Source organism: Saccostrea echinata, unplaced genomic scaffold (genome assembly GCF_033153115.1).
Source record: "Saccostrea echinata isolate AGI-Se365-2 ecotype Australia unplaced genomic scaffold, CSIRO_AGI_Sech_v1 ptg000033l, whole genome shotgun sequence".
In the NCBI taxonomy this organism is placed as follows: Eukaryota; Metazoa; Mollusca; class Bivalvia; order Ostreida; family Ostreidae; genus Saccostrea; species Saccostrea echinata.
The window spans coordinates 15585961-15595967 of record NW_026889782.1 but is presented as its reverse complement, the minus strand read 5'-3'; the positions used below and the strand labels follow the sequence as shown (position 1 = coordinate 15595967).

The following is a 10007-nucleotide window of genomic DNA, read 5'->3' as shown; positions in this document are numbered from 1 at the left end:
ATAGTGCACACAGATTTATGTTGTTTATTTATTGGCATACAAAAATAAGCACCGCCTATTTCACCAGGTGGCAAAAAATCTAGCTGCTCCCCGGCCTTTTAAGATATGTTTATGATGGAAAGATATTTACTTCTAAAGGCTATTCGAGGAAAAATGTCGGTCTCTCTATATCATTAAAGTCAAAGCCGAATTACATGGTAAAATTATGACTACTTTCGGTTTGACCAGAAGTGACGCAAATCTTCGAAGAATAAGGTCTGAAGTCTCCATAATGGTAATCATTTAATTTTCGTCAATACCTACAAAAATTAGTAATTTCTGGCTACTTTCGGTTTGACAAGAAATAGTCTAAAGGGACGGTACTTGATTCAAAATAAGGTCTGACGTCCTTTGAGAAATTTAAGGTCAATTCTATGCCAATATCTGTGAAAATAAGCCATTTTCGACTACTTCCTTTTTGGCCGGAAGTTTCGTAAGATGATGACTTGAAAATTTCACTAGTTGCTACTTGTCATTTTGAACAACATTGCTTTTTTGATATCTCATAAATCCCCAAAAAAATTGAGATATAGAGAAAACACTTTCATCCCCTATAGTTCCCTTATTCTAGTGGTCAGCCCCCAATTGTTGATATGAAATAAATTTAAAAAAATATATATCACACGAACGAAGCATGACAATTTAATCATTCCTATGAATTCGAGATTAATTCCTCTTTGTAATAGGTAGAAAACGACTTTTGCATTTTGTTATAACACAACTGTACTTCACATTGATAAAATTATTTTTGACTGAGTCTAAACCACCTTTAAAAGTAAATTTAAAAGCCGTTAATATACATTAATCAGTAAATTGTATAACAACTAAAGATATTAAAATTTATTCTATTTTTTATGTAGAATATATACATTATATGAGTTTGTGTCCCCTGTAAATATTATTGGATAGAGTTAATTGGAATTATCATGATTATCGACTTTAAATAACAATGAAAAGCCTTAATCACACCAACCTTTCTATTTAAAACGATACAGTTATGAATTTATTTAGTATTTCGGAATGCTTACGTGGATACCAAGTAAGTAATTACATAAAACAATCGTATTTATCCTGTACACTACATGTAATCGGTATTCCGTATACCAGTAAACAAAAAGCGAAAACGAAAGTAGGTTACTCATAAAAGCTTTATAAGTTAAATAACTATATATAACTACACTTCACATAATATTTGGCTTAAAACTGCTGTGCTTTTTCTGAGAAGAAAGTAAATATATACACTCATTCTTTGTGACGCTCCTAATCTTGAGTGAAGTAAGGTACGGCAGTGTTGTCAACTGTTCATTTAATTAATTTTGAATGGTTCAACGTTCCAGTGAACTCGGTCATTTGATACATTTAACGTCCAGGTTGTAGTCTCGACCAAAAAAAAGTGCAGCTTTAACCTGTATTTCGGGTGTTCAATAGTTATTTATCAGTGCCGATGACACGGAGAGCCCCCGTTCAATATTATGGTGGCAGTAGAGGATCTCTTCACAGATTTATTGGAATATCAACACTTTGTCTTCTATCAGACAGAACAAGAGGCCCAGGGGCCTTGAATCGCTCTTCTGATAAACTGTACAACCTATCACTTCTATTTGAAGCCTCTAAGTATCCTGTATATTTAGATAAAGCCTTGAAATTCCAAAGGTAGGTCATCATGACCTACATTTTAGACGAGACACTCTGAGAACCCAAGATGATTCTAAGCCAATTAGTACCTGAGAGTAGGTCATGGTGACCTACTTATCACTTGTCATTCTCTGAGGACCCAAGATGCATCAACTAAGTTTGATGATTCTAAACCAATTAATACCTAAAATATTTTTAAAATTATATCCATAAAAATTCAAAAGTAGGTCACAGTGATCTACTTTTCTGATGACATACTTTGAGGACCCAAGATGCATCAACTGACAAAGTTTGATGATTCCAAGCCAATTTGTTCCTGAAATATTTAATTAAAGCCATAAATTTTCAAAAGTAGATCATGGTGACCTACGTTTCAGTTGTACTTTGAGGACCCAAGATGCATCAACTGACAAAGTTTGATGATTCCAAGCCAATAAGTACCTGAAATATTTAATTACAGTCATATAAATTGAAAAGTAGGTCGCGGTGACCTACTTTTCAGTGGACCTTATCTGCCGTTCCAAGATGCATCAACTGACAAAGTTTGATGATTCTAAGCCAGTTAGTTCCTGAAATATTTAATTAAAGCCATAAATTTTTAAAAGTAGGTCATGGTGATCTACATTTCAGTCGACTTACTCCGAATACTCGAGATGCATCAACTGACAAAGTTTGATGATTCTAAGCCAATAAGTACCCGAAATATTTAATTATAGTCATAGAAATTGAAAAAATAGGTCACGGTGACCTACTTTTCAGACGACCTACTCCAAGGACCCAAGATGCATCAACTGAGAAATTTCGATGATTCTAAGCCAAATAGTACCTGAAAATATTAAATACAGCCATAAAATTTTAAAAGTAGGTCAAGGTGACCTACTTTTCAGTTGTCGTACTCCAAGGACTCAAGATGCATCAACTGACAAATTTTGATGATTCTAAGCCAATTTGTTCCTGAAATATTTAATTAAAGCCATAAATTTTCAAAAGTAGATCATGGTGACCTACGTTTCAGTTGTACTTTGAGGACCCAAGATGCATCAACTGACAAAGTTTGATGATTCTAAGCCAATTAGTACCTGAAATATTTAATAAAAGCCATAAATTTTCAAAAGTAAGTCACGGTGACCTACTTTTCAATCGACCTTTTCCGAAGACCCAAGATGCATCAATGGACAAAGTTTGATGATTCTAAGCCATTTAGTACCAGAAATATTTAATTAAAGCCATAAATTTTCAAAAGTAGGTCACGGCGACCTACTTTTCAGTCGATCTTTTCCGAAGACCCAAGATGCATCAACTGACAAAGTTTGATGATTCTAAGCCAAATAGTACCTGAAATATTTATTATAGTCATATAAATTGAAAAGTAGGTCAGAGTGACCTACTTTGCAGTTGTCCTTTTTTGAGGACCCGAGATGCATCAACTTACAAAGTTTTATGATCATAGGCCTTAAAATGTCCAAATTATGCTTCTAAAACGCTTTGAAATCGAATGCCTGCAAACTTAAAAAAGTAGGTCACTGTGACCTACTTTTTAATAAATATGTTTTATGGCTCCAAGATGCATCATCTTACAAGATTTAATGATTCTAAACCTCTCAGTATTCGAATTAATGACCTTAATTGTTTTGAAAAAGATTAGCCATTAAATTTAAAAAGTAGGTCAAGGTGACCTACTTTTTAGTTGACGTACTCCGAGGACGCAAGATGCATCAACTGACAAAATCTGATGATCATTGGCCTTAAATTGTTCAAAATATGTCTCTAAATCATTTTGAAAAAGAATGGCCGCAAAATTTAAAAAGTAGGTCACCGTGACCTACTTTTGAGTCAACATGATATGAGGTCTATAAATGCATCAACTGACAAGATTTGATGATCCTAGTCCTTACAGTAAGCAAAATATCAACATTTTAATAAAATGTAATGTTTGGTCAACTTTGAAGTGACCTTGAGACCACGCCCTTTGCCCCAGGGTGATGCCTTGAACAGTTTTTAATCAACAACATATCTTCATCCTTTTGTGTAAGTTTGGTGATAATCTGCCCAGTGGTTCTTGAGAAGATTTTTTAGCAACCAGTACTTTTGTTTCTATTTTCCTAATTATCTCCCCTTGTTTAAGGGTCACAACCCTAGTTTTAGTATAAAGGGGAGCCCTTGGGCCAAGGATACCCTGTGACAAATTTGACAATAATTGGCCAAGAGGTTCTTGAGTTATGGCCCATATTCTAAAAAGTTTACGCACACCGCACAAATGGCCATAGCATTAGCTCTTTGAGCCTTTGGCTCTGAAGAGCTAAAAAAGGGAGAAGACCCAATGATGTTTTACACGAAGTTGTGCCATGCAGACAAAGACAGTTATCAACCCTTATAAAGCTTGCTCTACGGTTAAGGATTTTAATGTATACATTACAAAAAAACTTTGAACATATCGCACGAACAAATTTTTGAACGAGAGAAAGTGTAAACCATACCCGCGTTTTTCGTAATCAAGCAGATCATAATGAATCTTTAGACGACGCTCTGTTTGTGATGTTCTACATGAAACGTTTATTCACTGTAGCCGATGCTATTTAATCCAGCTGTAAAAATCTTGACTGTAGAATCTTTTTTCATTTTAAATTCAGCGTATTTTTATTTGAAAACAAGAGAATTTGATACTGGCTATTATTTGTTTGGAACAAAAATAATTGATACTTATTTCTTAGATGTATCTTCGCAAAGACCTGGGTTTTCACAAAGATTGCTAGTAATAGTCATAACTAGAAAACTGACCAGTCAGCAAGGGCCCCGCCGAGGGGTAGAAATATAAATGTGCAGCTTACAGAAAGAGAATTTTAATTGATAACAAAAATTTAAAAATATATGAAGAAGAATATGCAATAACAACTGTATTTATAAAATTTCAAGATAATTCCTAAATATCCAACAACCTGTAAAGAGTATCCTTGTATTTACATAAGGCAGTAAAAAATATCCTATCTATAATAACTCATTTAAATGTATATTTAAACAAGAAAAAAAGCATGTGCTTTATAAAATGCCAGCCTTCAGTGAATGCAAATATCAACCAGGCTTGACCTTAACTTCAAAACAAACATCAGTTGCAGACAAAGGTTAATTTATCTTAAAGTGACAAATGAAGATATAAGCCTGGAAAATTTTCTGCCCCAGACAAGATAATTAATCCCAGGGGATTAATTGTAATGCTCTCATCCTTTTCTTCCAAGTTTACAATAAAAAATTTTGAGTAATGATAGAATGAGTTTATTATCGGACTACCTGTTAAAATTAATAGCATTCTTGAATTTACATACGGCAGCAAAAAAAGGAATAAATAAATAAATAAATAGATAGATAAAAAAAAATTAAAACAAAATTTAAAAAAACAAAACAAACATATCTTTATGTATATATTGTTTTTAGAATTCAATAAAATCATAACTCATAGTGTATTTTACCAATATAAAGTATGAACATTATTCAAATCCACATTTCAGCGAATGTAAACATCATTCAGAATTGACCTTAACTTCAAAACAAACTTCATTTGCAGACAGGGGTGTTAATTAATCTCAATTTGACAGAAACAGATAATGCTTTGGATTTTCTTCAAGAGGAAAGTTAATTAATCCCATGGGACTAGTTGCAGCTTTCATAGTTTACAAAAGGAACATTCTCAGAAGTTATCTCTCTTTGCCCTGGTATTCATTCTAATGTAAAGTTAAGGAATCTACCCCACCACCCCAGCTCCAAACTGGATGACATAGAGAACCAAACTTAGCATCAAAATATGTCTTACTGACTCTTCAACCAACATACCAAATTTGAACTTAATTGGTCAACTACAAAAAAAGTTATTAGTAAAAAACCCAGAAAACTTGTGGACAGAAGAATGACAGACGGACAGACAGACAGACACAGTGATTACTTTAGGGCACCCACAAATGCTTGCGGGGCCCTAATTATTATGCACATCATTAATCATTGCTCCATTATCTTTTCTTTATAGTTTTAATGATTGCAAATCTACACCCATTTGATGTGCTACTGCTAGGTAGTATGAGAGGTTTGCGTTTTTATATCGAAGTTTTTTTTTATTAATGACATTTATTACGAAATTAAAAACATTTCATTTATATTTAAAATTGAAAGATCTTTTACACCGATAAATATGCAAAAAATTGACTTATCTGTTAAGCAGAATGTTTATCTTTTTGAGATTTGCATGATATTACCCAAGTCACATGATAAAACCTGTGGATAAAAAATAAACATGATTAATGGTAGTATGTGTGGCTTTACGTCAGGAATAGAAAATAGTAGAGGTGAGTGCGTTCAAATACAGGGCAGATTATTTCGTTCGACACCATTAACATATTCATGAATATTTAAGGAATGAATTTAATAGCTACCCAATTCATACGGTATAAAGTGGGTTGGGGCTTTGCATTTATAAAAAAGAAGCGTAAACTGTTCCAACCCACTTTATACCGTATAAATTGGGTAGCTATTAATTCCATTCCTTATAATTTAATTTTCATTCATTTAGTTTAAGAAAAAAAAGATTATTGCCCTTAAAAAATGACCTCAAATTGTACAAAATTTTAATGTAACGTCAGGCGGATCGATACGTTTTTGACGCAAGTCAACCCAATTTATACGACATAAAGTAATTTTTTATCAAATCAAATGGCGCGTTACAATAAGAATTAAATTATTCTCAAATATCGCCACTGATTTGCATATTCCTGAGATTGTACTTATTTAATATGTAAATCTTACTCCATTCAAGTTCTGTAAATGTTTCCTACTGTTAAAACGTATGATCTTACTTTTACAGATTTCAAACACTCCTGTGATTTAGCAGGAGTATGGTAAGAAAATGAATGAATTAACAATTTTCGTTTTATTAACATTAACCATAAAATACAAGAAACCAGTTGCCTACCAAGACCAAGGTGAAAACAGTCAGTGGATGCATATGGAAATCATAAATAATTCCCATTAGCACCATCCGATACTATTATTTTAAACACATTTCTGCTTGGAAATGATAAATTAAAGCTTTTAAAAACTCGTATAAAAATGTGAACTATATAAAACAATTCTTTATTTTATTCTTTCATGCTATATTAAAAAAACATTCTGAAATGAATAAACAATATGATAAATAGAAAATGGCAATTCTGAGATTCGGTTTTCATATCAAGGAAGATCAGAACTAACAGAATAAGAAAAATTTGTATTTAAACAATGCAGTAGAAATATACAGAACGTTCATAAATTGTTTAAACGCATTTATACAAGAATAAAGACAATTTATGTTATAAGTATCACAATAGAAATATACTTTTATCAATATTAATAATAATAATTCAACCTAAAATTATACAGAGATAACTCTTGATTAAACGTAGACATTACAGAATCAGTTTACTTTGCACAACAAGAACGTGAACAACACTGTTCACTGAAGTCCTGGTCGTAACCCATCGGAACCTCTGTAGATTTGCCTGTGTTGTCATCATATTTCCTACACGTGGAAAAGGGCGGGGAATAAAGGTGTAAAGTGACAGCGCCGTTCACGTGACTTTTGTTACCAACTCGGTGAAGTCCGTCTGCGTCTACGTTAATAGATTTTATATCGTTTTAATTTTTTTTTTAATAAAATGGAATCCATATATGCAAGGAGGACCTAATCTACACAGAAAATGTTTATGCTGACATCACACAAAATAACAGTAAATCAAAATGTAAGAAAATGACATTATTTACGATTTAAGGCTGTATAAAGTAAACAAAAAAATTTAAACAAACAGTTACTATAGAGCTTATAATGTCGTCAGTGAATTGTATAGAATTGCCAAGGAATAAAGCAATAATAAGGAATGGGGAATCGAGATGGTGGCAATGACAATATCATATAACGAATTGATTTAAAAAAAAAAATAAGTCTCTTTCTCATTCCTTTCAATTTCTTCTTGAAAGGAAATTTCTTTCGTATATATAAGTATAGATTACAAATTACACGTCATATAGTTTTTTGCCTATTTTGCCAAAATATTCCTTGACGTTTAAACTTTTTAAAATCAAAATACAAATGTATACAATCTATACACATACCAGTGATGTGACCCACATCGTTAAGTTCGTATACTCTGTCTTCTATCTTCTCCATTTTGCATCCACAACAGCTCTCACATGACGTCATATCCGGATTTTTATACAACTCCTCGAACACTTCTCCCTTCAGAGTCTTCATGAAGCAATGGGAATTGGGATGGTTATGTATAGGGCTTTCCTGACCGGTATTCCAACACAATATCATCAGATTGTAATAACCATTTCCTTTGTCCAGTAGGGTCCTCGTATATCTGTATAGTAAAGGATGAGATCGTTACTAGGACGAGGCATTTTGATCACCACAATTTTTAAAAATACATATTTATTTATTGCTTTTCTAAGTTAGAACAGTTAAATTAAGCCCTCGGCATGTCTTTCTTATTTTGCAATAATACAAAAGTAACGATTTGTTATACAATACATGTATATTAATCATTTGACAAATAGCAAACATAATATTTTGATAAATAAAATAAATATTTATCATATTTAGGCTTATACCGATCTTTACGCCTTTACAAAATAATTGTAAAATTTAAAAAGATCATTTAATAATAACATATTAAAAAAATCTCAGTTACACCCATCATAAGATTTAAAGGAAGAATGATCGGAAAAAAATTCATAAATACAATTAAATGTTGTGCATGAAAGAAATACACATTCGATACTAAATATTGTTTTATGATATACAATTAAATCTCTAAACCATTCATAAAAATAATGTCAGAAATAATTTTTGTTGTAAAAAATGGACATAACGCAGTTTTAATGATATATTTACTTTGTCAATAACTTCGCCGAACTCTATAAAGACTAGGTTCTAGACTCATATAATGGATATTAATATAAGAAAAAATTTTGAACAAATTTTTATCATATTGATGAAATAGGGTACTTTTTCCAAATAAATGTATAATGTTTTCTTTCCATTATATTTAAGGAATTTTTTGTAAAAAAAAAAATAATAAAAATTCAAAAGACTAAAAAAAATTCTGATCTTTCTTTTTATCACTCCACGTCTCCTTGTCTTCCCAGTCTTTGCGCTGACTTTTATACCGACACATCATTTCTTTAACCTTTTCTACCGATTCCTCATCCAATCCGTGCGCTAGCAACGTTCTCAAACTGGACTGTAAATCTGTCAAATTGAACTGATCCATTATTTTGTAAACCTTGTAAGAGTAGTAAGATTATCGTGCTAATATCAGCAAACAAACATTAAGCTACAAACTGGTTACTTCCTCTCTTATATAGAGAACTAAGAAGCAAGGATTTTTTCTTGCATGCGTTTATTAATAGCGTTCGGACTTCTTGGAAACCTCTACATAAGTACATTAATACTTTCGTTTCTCAGTTTCCTTACGCTGGGTTTTTTATATACTGGTTTCTGTATAAATTGATTTGAAATGACGGCTATGAATAAATAACAAACATTAGTATCATGTGTTGTAATTAATATTTCGACTTCGAAGCAAAAGAGATACAAAAAAATTTAATATGTTAAATTGTTTATTTTTCATCAGTAGCATCTTTTAAAATAGTTTCCATTGAAATGTTTAAACAAGAAAAACATTTTTTTTTGTCAATAAGTTTTGAAGATATCACTATTAGAAAAATAATTCAAAGTCATTGAAGGTATTTAGATGAAAAAAAAAAGATTGAAAGTTTTCAATTAATGAATATTGGGTGTATAATTATGTCCTTATGCTATTCAATTTATCCTTCTCAATTTACTTACCTTTAAATCTACATTAAAATAATTTTAAAAGTAAAGCATTTAAAAAAAATTAATCATTACAATTAGAAGTCCCCTTCTCCCAGTAAATGATTTACGTTTTAGATAGACGTCTGAATCACAGTATAGAGGTGTGCTATTTTTCGGTCGATTCAATAACCTGGGCTTAAATGTATCAAATGAAGTTCAAACGAGTTCACTGGATCGTAGACCTATTTAAATGCTCGTTTAAATGAAATGCGCTACCTACATATACTCCACTCATGATTAGGAGCGTAACAGTGAATACTGAATATGTGTATATATTTATTTGTTTTCTTCTCAGAAAACGCACAACAATAATAGGCAATATATTCTGTGAAGTGTATACATAGTGCAGAAACTTACAAAACTTCTATATGAGAAACCTACTTTCGTTTTCGGTTTTCGTCTACTGGCATACGGAATACCGATTAAATGTTTTATA

The 10007-nt window shown here is 31.7% G+C and overlaps 1 pseudogene; it reads right to left on the bottom strand.

Moving 5' to 3' along the window:
* Positions 1–7088: 7088 nt before the first annotated feature.
* On the bottom strand, positions 7089–8981 carry LOC133198694 (cysteine dioxygenase-like; annotated as a pseudogene).
* Positions 8982–10007: the final 1026 nt, after the last annotated feature.